Below are 12979 nucleotides of genomic sequence, written 5' to 3'. Positions count from 1 at the left end.
CCCAACCACCCCCCAAATATCCTCCAACCATCCAACAAATAATTCAAAATTCGAATTTCGAATTTTGAATTCTTAACTAACTCCTCCCTTCCCATTATAAATATGGGAACCGAAATCAAATTCGGGGAGAAATTTTTTGGAGAGAGACGACACGATAGATAGATTGCTACACACTTCCAAGTTCAAAATATTCAAAGGAGGAGATATTGCCGAGCTGCTGAAAGGAGGATACATTGCCGAGCCGAGGAAAGGAGGAGATATCACTCAAGCCGTGGAAAGAAGGAGAAATCGCCGAGCCGCAGAAAGAGAGAGAGATCGTTGAGCCGCTTCATCGAATCCATCAGCAGGTAGTAAAAAAGAAAGAAAAAAGAAAGAAAGTAAAAATAATAATAAAACAAAAAAAAGATCTCTTTTCTTCCCCCTCTTTTTTTTTTTTTCTTTTGTCCGACGATCGTAGCCATCCATATCATCTAGATGGCTTCGGTGGGAGAGTGGAGGGGAATCTTTGATTCCCCGTTTCTTCGGACCTCTCAATACCCCATTCGAAGTCGTTGATGATGGAATGGATGATCTACATTGCCGCGACCATCTCCAGCATGTTTGGTTTGATACTTTCGAAAGAAGAGGGGAGGGGAATCTTTGATTCCCTGTTTCTTCGGACCCTTCAACATTTCTTCGATAAATATCGAATCAAATTTGCTGGCCGAACAGATCCATGCCACTGTTAACAACTCCGTCGACGACGTCTACAATCGCCGTTTTGATCTTTTCGAAAAGAAGAGGGGAGGGGAATCTTTGATTCCTCGTTTCTTCGGACCCTTCAAAACATTTTTGAAAATATTGAATCAAATTGGCTGACCGAACAGATCCACGCCACCATCCCCAACGACATCTACAGCATCGCCGGTTTGATATTTTCGAAAGAAGAGGGGAGGGGAATCTTCAATTCCCCGTTTCTTTCGGACCCTTCAGCATCTTTCAAAAATGTCAAACCAAATCCGACAGCTGAATAGATCCGCGCCACTGTCATCATCTACACCGACGTCATCTCCAGCATCGCCGGTTCGGTGTTTTCAAAAGAAGAGGGAAGGGGAATCTCCGATTCCCGTTTCTTCGGACCCTTCAACATCTTTCGAAAATGTCAAATCAAATTCGATGGCCGAACAGATCCGCGCCACCGTCATCATCTTCACCGACGTCATCTCCAGCATCACCGGTTTAGTGTTTTCGAAAGAAGAGGGGAGGGGAATCAAAGATTTCCTATTTTTTCGGACCCTTCAATCTTTTCCGAGAACATTGAATCAATTCACGAAACTTTCAGACCAGCTTAGATCCAAATCAAATCAAAAATCAAACGGGGATTTCTTCGGACGCCAAATCATAAATCAAACGGGGATTTCTTCGGACCCCAAATCATGAATCAAACGGGGATTTCTTCGGACCCCAAATGAAGATCAAAACGGAAATTTCTTCGGAACCCAAATCAAATTAGAATCAATAAGGGGATTTCTTCGGACCCAAAATCAAGATCAAAATGGAAATTTCTTCGGACCCCAAATCAAATTAGAATCAATAAGGGGATTTCTTTGGACCCCAAAACAAACTAGAATTAAAAAGGGGATTTCTTCGGACTCCAAATTAAATTAGAATCAAAAAAGAATTTCTTCGGACCCCANCGGTTTGATATTTTCGAAAGAAGAGGGGAGGGGAATCTTTGATTCCCCGTTTCTTCGGACCCTTCAATACTTATTCGAAAATGTCAAATCAAATCCGATGGCCGAACAGATCCACGCCACCGTCATCAACTTCGTCGACGTCATCCGCAGCATCGCAAGAAGAGGGGAGGGGAATCTTTGATTCCTCGTTTCTTCGGACCCCAAATCAAAATCAAAAGGGGATTTCTTCGGACCCCGAATTGGAATCAAAACGGGGATTTCTTCGGACCCCAAATTAGAACCAAACGGGGATTTCTTCGGACCCCAAACCAAATCAAATTTGAAGATCAAATTCAAATTCAAATCAAACGGGGATTTCTTCGGACCCCAAATTCAATTGCAAAATCAATAGGGGATTTCTTCGGACCCCAAATTAAATTGCAAAATCAATAGGGGTTTTCTTCGGACCCCAAATTAAATTACAAAATCAACAGGGGATTTCTTCGGACCCCAAATCAAATTGCAAAATCAAAAGGGGATTTCTTCGGACCCCAAATCAAATTGCAAATCAAGTCTATACACAAACTTAAACTGCAAATTAAGTTCATATGCGAACCCAAATCGCAAATTAAGTTCATATGCGAACCCAAATTGCAAATCAAGTTCACCTACAAACCTAAATCAAATCAAGTCCAAACCCAAACCAAACCCAAAACCCAAATAAACCCAAACCAAACCAAGTCCACATACAAAGCCAAACCTAACCAAACCAAGTCCAAATAAGCATCCAAACCAAAACCCAAAACCCAAATAAACCCAAATCAAACCAAGTCCACATACAAAGCCAAACGGCCCAAAGCTAACCAAACCAAGTCCAAATAAACATCCAACCCAAAACCAAAATAAACCGAAACCAAACCAAGTCCACAAATAAAATCCAAACCCATTCCCCAAATAAAACCAAAACCCAAACCCCAATCAAACGCAAACCCAACCCAAATCAAATCCACAAATAAAATCCGAACCCATTCCACACATAAAACCAAAATCCAAACCCAAATAAAATCCAAACCCAAGTCCACACATAAAACCAAAACCCAAACCCAAATCAAATCCAAACCCAACCTGAACCAAGTCCACAAATAAGACCAAAATCCAAACCCAAATAAATCCAAACTCAAGTCCACAAATAAAACCAGAACCCAAACTTGAACCCAAATAAATCCAAACCAAGTCCACACATAAAACCAAAACCAAATCTCATGGACCAAATCCCATGAACCAAAACCAAGTTCATGAACCAAATCCCATGAACCAAAACCAAATTTCATGGACCAAATCCCATGAACCAACCAAACCTCATGGACCAAATTCCATGAACCACAACTAAACCTCATGGACCAAACCCCATAAACCATACACCAAACCTCATGGACTAAATTCCATGAACCATACATCCAACCTAATACCCATATCCTATGAACCAATACCCAAATCTCATAAACTAATACCCAAATCCCATGAACGAATACCCAGATCTCATACCCATATCTCATGAACCAATTAGACTCTAAATACATAGAGTTTAATATCGATCAGGTCTTAATACATATACTTAGGGCCTAATCAACCTCAAATCCAACTGAATCCTAATATATATACTTAGGATTCAATAAACCGAGATACGATCCATCTCATCCAATCTATAAAGGTCTCTTAATCGAAGGTGCCCCAATCTCAAGGGGGTAATTAACAGTAGATGCTTGCATCTATTGGAAGCCATGGACTCGCAAAACCTGATACCCACACATACATATAAATACTCATCTGAATCATGAATACTACCCCACGGCCCCGAAAAATCCATCGACCGTGCGAGGTGCGTCATTCGTGGTGGCAGACAATAACACTTTTTAAAAGTGTCGGTAATTTAGCCAGTAGCACTTTTTTTGACCTGTACCAACATTTAAAAATGTCGCTATACACTGTTTTTGTTGTAGTGTGGCCCGGGATGGGCCGAAGTCAATTACGCTGTTTCGAGTAACTCCAGTTTCAACCGTATCTTTATTACGGCAAAACAAACAGCGGAAGTGATCATTTACAACCGAAAACGACTTCACCCATCTCTACTTTCACCCAAACAAACAGGCCCTAAGGTATGGAATCTTGTTGAGTTACCTACAGGAGTTAAACCCGTAGAATGCAAGTGGGTTAATAAAACCAAATAGGACTCTAAGGATAATATAGAGAGATATAAGGTCAATCTTGTGGCAAAAGGATTTAGTTAGAAAGAAGGTATTGACTATAAAAAAGACTTTCTTTTCAATATACATAAAAAAATCTTTTCGTGTTATTATAACTCTGGTTGCTCATTTCGATCTCGAGCTATATCAGATAGATATTAAAACTACTTTTTTAAATAGGGATCTCTAAAGAGGTATATATGAGTCAGCCTGATGGATTATCACAAAAGAAAAAGGAGCACTTGGTATGCAAACTAAATAAATCAATATATTGACTAAAACATGCCTCTCGATAATGGTACTAAAAGTTTAAACAAACCATCTTGATCTTTGGTTTTAAGAAAAATAATATTAATTAATATATTTATCTGAAAGTTAGTCGGAGTAAAATAATTTTCTTAATCCTTTATATTGATGATATTTTGCTTGTCAGTAATGATTTAGGCTCTTACATAATACTAAAAAATTTCTTTTCTAAAATTTTAAAATTAAAGATTTAGGTAAGGCCACCTATATTTTTGGTATTGAAATTAAAAGGGATAGGCATAAAAGTTTACTCAGACTAGTCAAAAGGCCTTTGTAAAGAAAGTTTTGAAAAATTTTAAAGTACATAATTATAAGCCCAGTGATACTTCTGTCTAAAAAAAAGATAACCTTAATACTTTTCACTGTCCTAAGAACCAATAAGAAATTGAACCGATGAAAAACATATATACTCTATACCTCTGTAGTCGGTAGTCTTATGTAGGGCCGGCAAATAAGCGAGTTGGCTCGCGTTCGGCTTGATATTAATTTGGCTCACTCGAGCTCGGATCGCAAAGCTCGAATGATTTTTTTATATATATAGAACTAGGCTACTATACAATCGGTAGTACGGAGCACTCCGTGCTACTAAGTTGTTTTCGATGATGCGACTTCCAAATCGACGATCGGCTCCGTTAAACTTGATCTACACTATTGAAAGTATTTAGAAACTAAATTTCATAATTTTCGATATCATTTACCTATCAAACAAATAATCTAAAATTGAACAGCTGAAAATAAAAACCTCATAAAATATGATGATAAAAGATTTAAATTCAAGATCAGATATACTGATCTTACTCTAAATAGTAAAAATAATTTTCTATAAAATTTTCATCTTATTTGGATTGTTTTACACCGTTAAACTCCCAAACACACCACATCGGCCTTTAAAATTATCAATTTTGAGATCTTTTGATCACTAGGCAAATGATGTCGAAAAAATCTGAAATTTAGTTTCCAAATACTTTCAATAGTGTAGATCAAGTCTAACAGAGCCGATCGTCGATTTGGAAGCCGCATCATCAAAAACAATTTGGTAGTACGGAGCGCTTCGTGCTACCTATAGCATAGTAGCCGAACTCTCTCTCTCTCTCTCTCTCTCTATATATATATATAGAGAGAGAGAGGGAGAGAGAGAGTTATATATATATATATATATAGAGAGAGAGAGAGAGAGAGAGAGAGAGAGAGGGCTGGTATGCTTCTGGAAGCACGGAGCCCTCTGTGCTTCCAAGTTGTTTTCGATGTTCGGACTTTCGAATCGATGATCGGCTCCATTATAGTTGATCTAGAGTATTTGAAATACCTAGGAAATAAATTTCGTGATTTTTCGATATCATTTGCCTAGTGATCGAAGGGGCTCAAAATTAATAATTTTAACGGCCGTGGTGAGCCGTTTGCAAGTTTAACGGTGTAGAAATATCCAAATCACATGAAATTTTGATAGAAAATTCTTTATACTGTATAAATAAGATCAATAACTTTGATCTAAAATTTTAATGTCATATCATCATATTTTGTAAGATTTTTATTTTCAGCTGTTGATTTTGAGCCACTTCGATCACTAGGCAAATGATATCAAAAAATCGCAAAATTTATTTTCTAGATACTTCAAATACTCTAGATCAAGTCTAATGCAGCCGATCGTCGATTCGAAAGTCTGAACATTGAAAACAACTTGGAAGCACGGAGTGCTCCGTACTTCCAGAAGCATACCAGACGCACTATATATATATATATAGGCTGGAATATTATTAATAGCACCAATGACTTGGTCTTATTAAGTTTTCTTCCCTTGGATTAAAAGATGTACGGTTAGGATGATGTGGATCCCTTAGGGTTGAGTGGGTGGTTGCATGAATAGTATAATCAAACGGATAAAAATGATAAAAGAGGTAAATCTAGAAAATAAATTTTGCAGTTTTTCGTTATCATTTACCTAGTGATCGAAAGGGTTTAAAATCAACAATATTTAATGGTTGGGTATATCGTATGCAAGTTTAACGGTGTAAAAGTATTCAAATCATATGAAATTTTGATAGAAAATTCTTTATACTATTTACAGCAAGATCAATGTCTCTGATCGAAAACTTTAGTGCTATATCACCACTTTTGTGAGATTTTTATTTTCAGCCGTTGATTTTGAACCCTTTCGATCGCTAGATAAATGATATCGAAAAATTGTAAAAATTATTTTCTAGATACTTCAAATACGTTAGATCAAGTCTAACAGAACCGATCGTCGATTCGGAAACTCCATCATCGAAAATGGCTTAGGAGCACGGAGGCCTCCGTGCTCCTAATAGCACACAAGACCTACTCTCTCTCTATATATAAAATTAACAATATATAAATAAATATAATATATTTTAATTATATGTAGGTTGAGTAAGTAATCGAAGTTTAGTTAAAATTGAGCCAATATTGCATGCCCATAAAAATTAAACAAACCGAATATGCCAACAAAAGGGCAAAATCCTACTAAATTTACACTCTTTCCCTTTCTTTATTTCAAAGAGCCCTAAATCCCTAATCTCTCTCTCGTTCTCTCTCTCTCTCTCTCTCTTTCTCTGTCTCTCATCCCAACTGGCCAAACCTGTAGCCTCCCAAGTTACCAAGTAACAGCACGCGCCCGCCGTTGCCTATCTTGCCATTAGTTCGTTGTGTGTTTGAGAAAATATACAGAATATTTTTAAGGTAAAAAATTATTGTTTATATAAAATTTTAATTTTAGTTATATATGATTAGATAGTTTAATCAAATATTTGCCTATATAATTTATTCATTTTTTGACTGCATAAATAAAAAAGAATAATATGGAGATTAAAGGCAGAAGAGAAGACATGCGAGACTGAAAAGGTTAGATATTCAACTTATAAGTAATTTTTCTTCATATTATAATACCGTTTTTCATATAATTATTTTGTTTTTTGAACTGTCAGATATATTTTTGTATCAAAATATAAATAATGTTTTATACAAATTAAATTATTGATCGTACAATATTGAGAATTTCAAGCGGCTCGTTTAGGGCTCGAGCTCGCTCGACTCGAAATTAGGCTAGCTCGTGCTCGTCTCGAATTAATTTCAAGCCGAGCTTGAGCCTAAAATTAGGCTCAAAATTAATTTCAAGCCGAATTTGAGCTGAGGTAAGCTCGCTCGAGATCGGCTCGTTTCTATCCTGTCTTATGTATGCACAAACATGCACACGTCCAGATATTACTTTTGCCATTGGATTACTTGGCAGGTATGATATTTAGCATTTGAAGGCTGCTAAGAAGGTTATGAGATACTTAAAGAAAACTTTGGATCATATGTTGATATACAGGAGATCAGATCACTTGAAGTTGATCGAGTACTCGGACTCCGATTTTGCTGTATGCTCAGAGACCAAAAAGTCTACAACTAGGTACACTTTTTTGCTTGCTAGTGGAGCGATTTCTTCGAAAAGCAGCAAACAAAGTGTTACTGCCCCTTCGACCATGGCTGCAGAGTACATTGCATGTTACGAGACCACATCAAGGCTATTTGGCTTAAAAATTTTATCAAAAACGTAAAGATTGCAGACTCCATTACTCGACCAACAAGAATTTTATGTGATAGTACAGCTGCAGTTTTCTTTACCAATAACAATAAAATTATAGCAGAGTGTAAACACTTTAACACTAAATATCTTATTATGAGAGAGAAGATAGAAGAAGATTATGTTACGATTGAATACATTAGTACCAACTGTCACTACAACAAAATTATGATTTAGCGGCATTTACTTCGCAACATTTATCTAAATGATGCTAATTAATATATTTAACGGCATTACTTGATAATTGCCGCTATATTTAATAATTTAACAGAAATTTACTATTAATACTGCAAAATAAGATAAATTAGAAGCATAAATTAGTAAATGCCGCTAAAGTTTCCAGCATTTTATAAAAAATGACACTAAATGTAACAAATTAGCAGCGCTTATTGCTAAATGCCGCAATATTTACTCCGCAATATTTATTTAAATTATGTTAATTAATATATTTAACAGTATTACTTGATAATTGTCTGTAGATTTAATAATTTAGCAGTAATTTATTATTAATACTGCAAAATAGGATAAATTAGCAGCATAAATTAATAAATGTCGTTAAATATAATAAAGTAGCAGGACTTATTGCTAATTATCATCACTAATCAATATATAATTATAAATATATCCCATTTTAAAATTTTAAATTTATTTAAAATTTAAAATTTAAATAATAAAACTACAAAGTTTGAAACTTATAATTTAATATTTGAAAATTTAAAATTTAAATTTAGCATCTAAATTTAGAATTTAAAATTTAAAAGTTTAAAATTTTAAATTGAAGTCTTAAAATTTAAAAAATTCAAATATATATATAACTGATAGTTCTTAGTACAAGTGGTAAAGGGCTTGGTGGTTGGTACTCGAGGTCTCAAGTTTGAATTCTAGTTTATTCACATTTCTAGTTAAGTTTATTTCTAAAAGAAATAAATAAAGCGAGTAGCATGTTACCTTTCTCTAAAAAAAATTCAAAATAAAATTTTAAATTTTGATTTTTCTAAAATCTTATATTTGTATTAGTGGCATTATATTTATGTGCCGCTAATAAACAACTTAAAATTAACATTTAATCCCTTTTAGCGGTATGTTTCTAATGACACTAATTAATTTATAGTGGCGGTATTTATTATAAATGCTGCTAATACTTTTAGCAACATTGGTATAGACAGCATTTAGTGTCAAATGCTGTTAAAACTTTTAGCGGCATTCGTTGATCTTTTAGCGGCATAAATAAATGTCACTAATAACTAATTTTCTAGTAGTGTATGATTTTATACCCAATGACCGAGGGGCTAGCACCTGGGTCATATACAGATCATGTTAGTAGTATGAGTCTGATTAGTTCTTTTGATGTATAAGATTAAACATTTTTATCTTCTTTAATTAAAGTTACAGTTGTGATGCATCTGTGTTTGACCATTTAATAGACGTAAAGTTTTGTCTATTAACGAATGGATATATATTTTTAAGTTTATTCAAAAAGTTGTGTCATGTAAAGTATTTGGTTAGGAGATGAAGATGATATGATAATTATGGGAGAAAATTTTCAATATGAAGAGGTGGACTACCATAGTTCCTATCATTATAGTCTTTTAATTTGAGCTAAGGATCACGTAAGTTATAAGGTATTTGACCATAAAGTTTTCAATAATACACAATAAAGTTTGGAATATAGAAAATCCGTTCATGAAATATGATTAATATAAGCCAAGTGAGAGATTGTTGGGATTTCTATAAATATGGCCCAATTAATCATGTTCAAATATAGATTTAAAATAAATAAAGGTCATTCTTAGTAGATATAGAACTACTTGATATGGTATATCTAATCTCTTTCCTATCTATTTAAGTTAAATAGAATCCTAATAAGACTTTGATGAAAAGTCAATCTAAACTTTATATAAAGGGGGTACTAGTCCTGCCTCATTCTCATGTGCATTATGAAGAATAATTACCATCTATTTCACACCAAAGGAAGAGTACCTGAGAAAGAAGGAGAAACCAAATTATTCGAGTTCAGTTGGTAACGTTCACATTACAGCTGAATTTTTCGCTTTCGCAGGTTGATCAAGAATTTCTTCTCTATGATGCTCTGTGAGTTATATTTTATTTTGTTTATGATCTTGGGTATGAGTATGTATTTAGTTTTCTTGCTTGTACATACCAATATACATCTATCTTCCTCCACACTCTCTATCTTATACTGAGTCGTAGAACGAATAGGTCCGGAATAGCAACTAGAGAGGCGAAGGAAGGTGAGCACCGTACAAACTTGATAAGCGATTGTGACTAATCAAGTCCATAACAATTGGTATCAGGGCGGGTTCGAGAAGTAGGAACCATGTCATCATCAAATGCTTCCATCGTTGACATAATCCCTCAGCCCAAGCAGTCCAAGCGAGGCAAGAGGAAAAAAGCCATAGACCCATGCGAGGGAGTTCGTTTCACTCAAAGACCACGTAGGCTTGATGAAGGATATTGTTGCGAGACTGGAAAAGCGATATTCTATTCTATCCCAACAGTTAGAGCTAATGGAAGTATGGGCTTCATACTACGAAGGACCTCGCTATGGCTACCATGATGACCTTTCGCTGATAACTTGAGCAGTTTCAGGATGACCTCACTCACCACGAGAATAAGCGAAAGGTGCCGGTAGACGAACTTGTCGTTAGGGTCGATGCAGCCAAGGACCTCAAGATATGGATGATGAGCCTCAAAAAGGATGTGGCTCATGGTGCTGAGGCATAGAAGGAGTATACCCCAAAGGTCCATGTCCCTGAACTCTAGTGCTTCAAGGGCATGCAAGATGAGAAGAAATTGATAACTTCTTATGGCACATAGAGCACTACCTCAAGGCATTAAGATTAGAGAACAAGGAAGAGAAAGTCTAAACTGCTTCCATGTACCTCATCAACAGTGAATAATTCTATAGTGGCATCAGCGAGCGACAGAGGATGAGAAGGCCAATGCGAGCTAGGAGGACTTTTTGCACGAGCTCAAGGCACAGTTTTAACTAGATCTTGTGAAGAGGCAACTTCCACAGCACAAGCATATTAGGACACTCAATAAGTATGTCAAGGAGTACTCTAAACTGATGCTAGCTATGTAACACACTGAACTTTTGCAAATTGCGGGTTCAAGTGTTCGATAGGTGATTTGAGTTTTTCCAGGTATCCTGGAGGGTCGTAGACAGTGTTCCGACCTATGTCTCGCATCCCGAGAATCGAGGTTTAAAGTTTAGTGCCAAAGTCTCAAAAGTGAAGATTGTTGGCTGTCCTCGAATTGGATTTTGCAGAGCTGTGTACCGATACAGCATTGAGCTTGTATCGGAACAGGATGTTGCACCGGTACAACATCGGGTTTGTACCGGTACAACTAGCAGTTTTCTATCAACCCGAGGCTCGGGTTTGTGCGTGCCGTGGTTTTGTACCGGTACACTTTTTCGTGTACCGGTACACAGTGCAAACTGCAGTTTGGCAGTTTTTGAGGGATCTTTTCGCTTTTGTCGCAATACCTTATATACGCCCCTACCCCTTGGACAGGGGCTTTGTGCTGCGACAGAGGAGGAAGGAGGGTAGGTCTCCACTCCTTTTCCTTGGGTTTTAAGCTTTTTTTTACTTGAGTTTTTTTAGAGGTTTAATCTTCCTCTTTTACTTCTTTTTGCTTCTTGGTGCCATTTCTACCTTGGGAGAAGCTTGGGAACATGGTGTTGAGCTTGTTGGAGGAGAGATCTTCAACCCTAGCTCACTTTAAGTCTAGGTTGAGGCTTCTAAAGAGGTTAGTAGCATATTTTCCCTTTTTTATCCATGTTTTGATGGATTTAGCAAGATGAAAACCTAGAAATGAGAATTTAGGGTTTATTTTGGAGATTTTTGATTTGAGGATTTTTAGTTGGAATTGATAGGTGTAGAACAACTCGTTGGGGTAGATTTGAAGTGATCTAGCCACCTTTTGGAATTTGAGAGGGTTTTTCTACACTTTAGATGAGTTTTGCCTTATTCTTTGGTTGCTTCTTAGATGAGCACTTAGGGTGTTTGTTTGCTTTGTCTAACTCTCTTAGAATTTTCTCTAGGAAGTTAGGAGGCTAGTGGACATCTTCGTTGGTACAAACGAAAGGAGTCCAGAGAGCTTTGGTAGGTTTGACCTCACCGAAATGGGTGAACTCCCCCCTATGTCTACCTTTTGATTTCGAGAAATAATTAGATACTAAACAATGCTCAAAATGACATGTTATAATTTATGAAAGCATAATACATACATGTTATGTATGGTGAAAAATTTGTCCTCTATGTAGTAGAGGCAAATATGTAGTCTTGTACATGGTCTAGCATTACTTGATGACTTTTCTATCTTATGCAACTATAGGAAGCATGTTAGAGTATGAATGATCGTATAACTCCTTGGGGGTACCTAGTGAACGCGTTAGATAATGGTTAACTAACATGATGACAACGTCATACTTGTTATAGACAAGGTGATTGGAATTTAATATATTCTTGCATAATAACATTACACTTGTTGTAAACAAGATAATTGTGACATAGTGACATAGTGACATAGTGCATGATAAGGTCATCATGAGACTAAGATTGGAGCATTTAACCTAGTTGCACAACTAGAACTTGACATGAGGGTAGTGTTTGGAATGCCCTTGGGCAAATGACAAGATGGATATTTGCATATTGCATTAATTGTATGAAAACACTTGCATGATAGTTTATTACTCCATATAGTGGAGGCATTGGTAGAAAAGTATATGCATGGCGTGCATCATGGACATCGACATATCTTACAGTACCTATGCATATGGCATGAGAAAGGAATTTACTTGGCTATAGTGGAACAGTTTAAGTGCAAACTTTCTTTGAGACTTGAATAATAGTGAACTATCCTAGATAGGATAATGACAAGTGTTATGTGCTTATGAACTAGTTACTTATCATGCAGTGACATTTGAATTACTAAATGATAAATCTTGACAATGAAATACTATATCGGACCTTTGGGGTCATTGGTACTTATTCCATGCTTTAGACATGATGACCGAGAGCTGAATACTATTGATCACGCTTGCTTGTCATTGTGCTCATTCATACATGCTTGTGAGGGTCGCTCCCCACAAGCCGGCACTCCGGAGATAGCCTATGCGACACAAGCTCGCCAGTGCAGAATTGGGCGCCGAAATGGGATGCCGT

This window comes from Ananas comosus, linkage group 13 (genome assembly GCF_001540865.1).
Source record: "Ananas comosus cultivar F153 linkage group 13, ASM154086v1, whole genome shotgun sequence".
Classification (NCBI taxonomy): domain Eukaryota; kingdom Viridiplantae; phylum Streptophyta; class Magnoliopsida; order Poales; family Bromeliaceae; genus Ananas; species Ananas comosus.
This window is presented reverse-complemented; position numbering follows the sequence as displayed.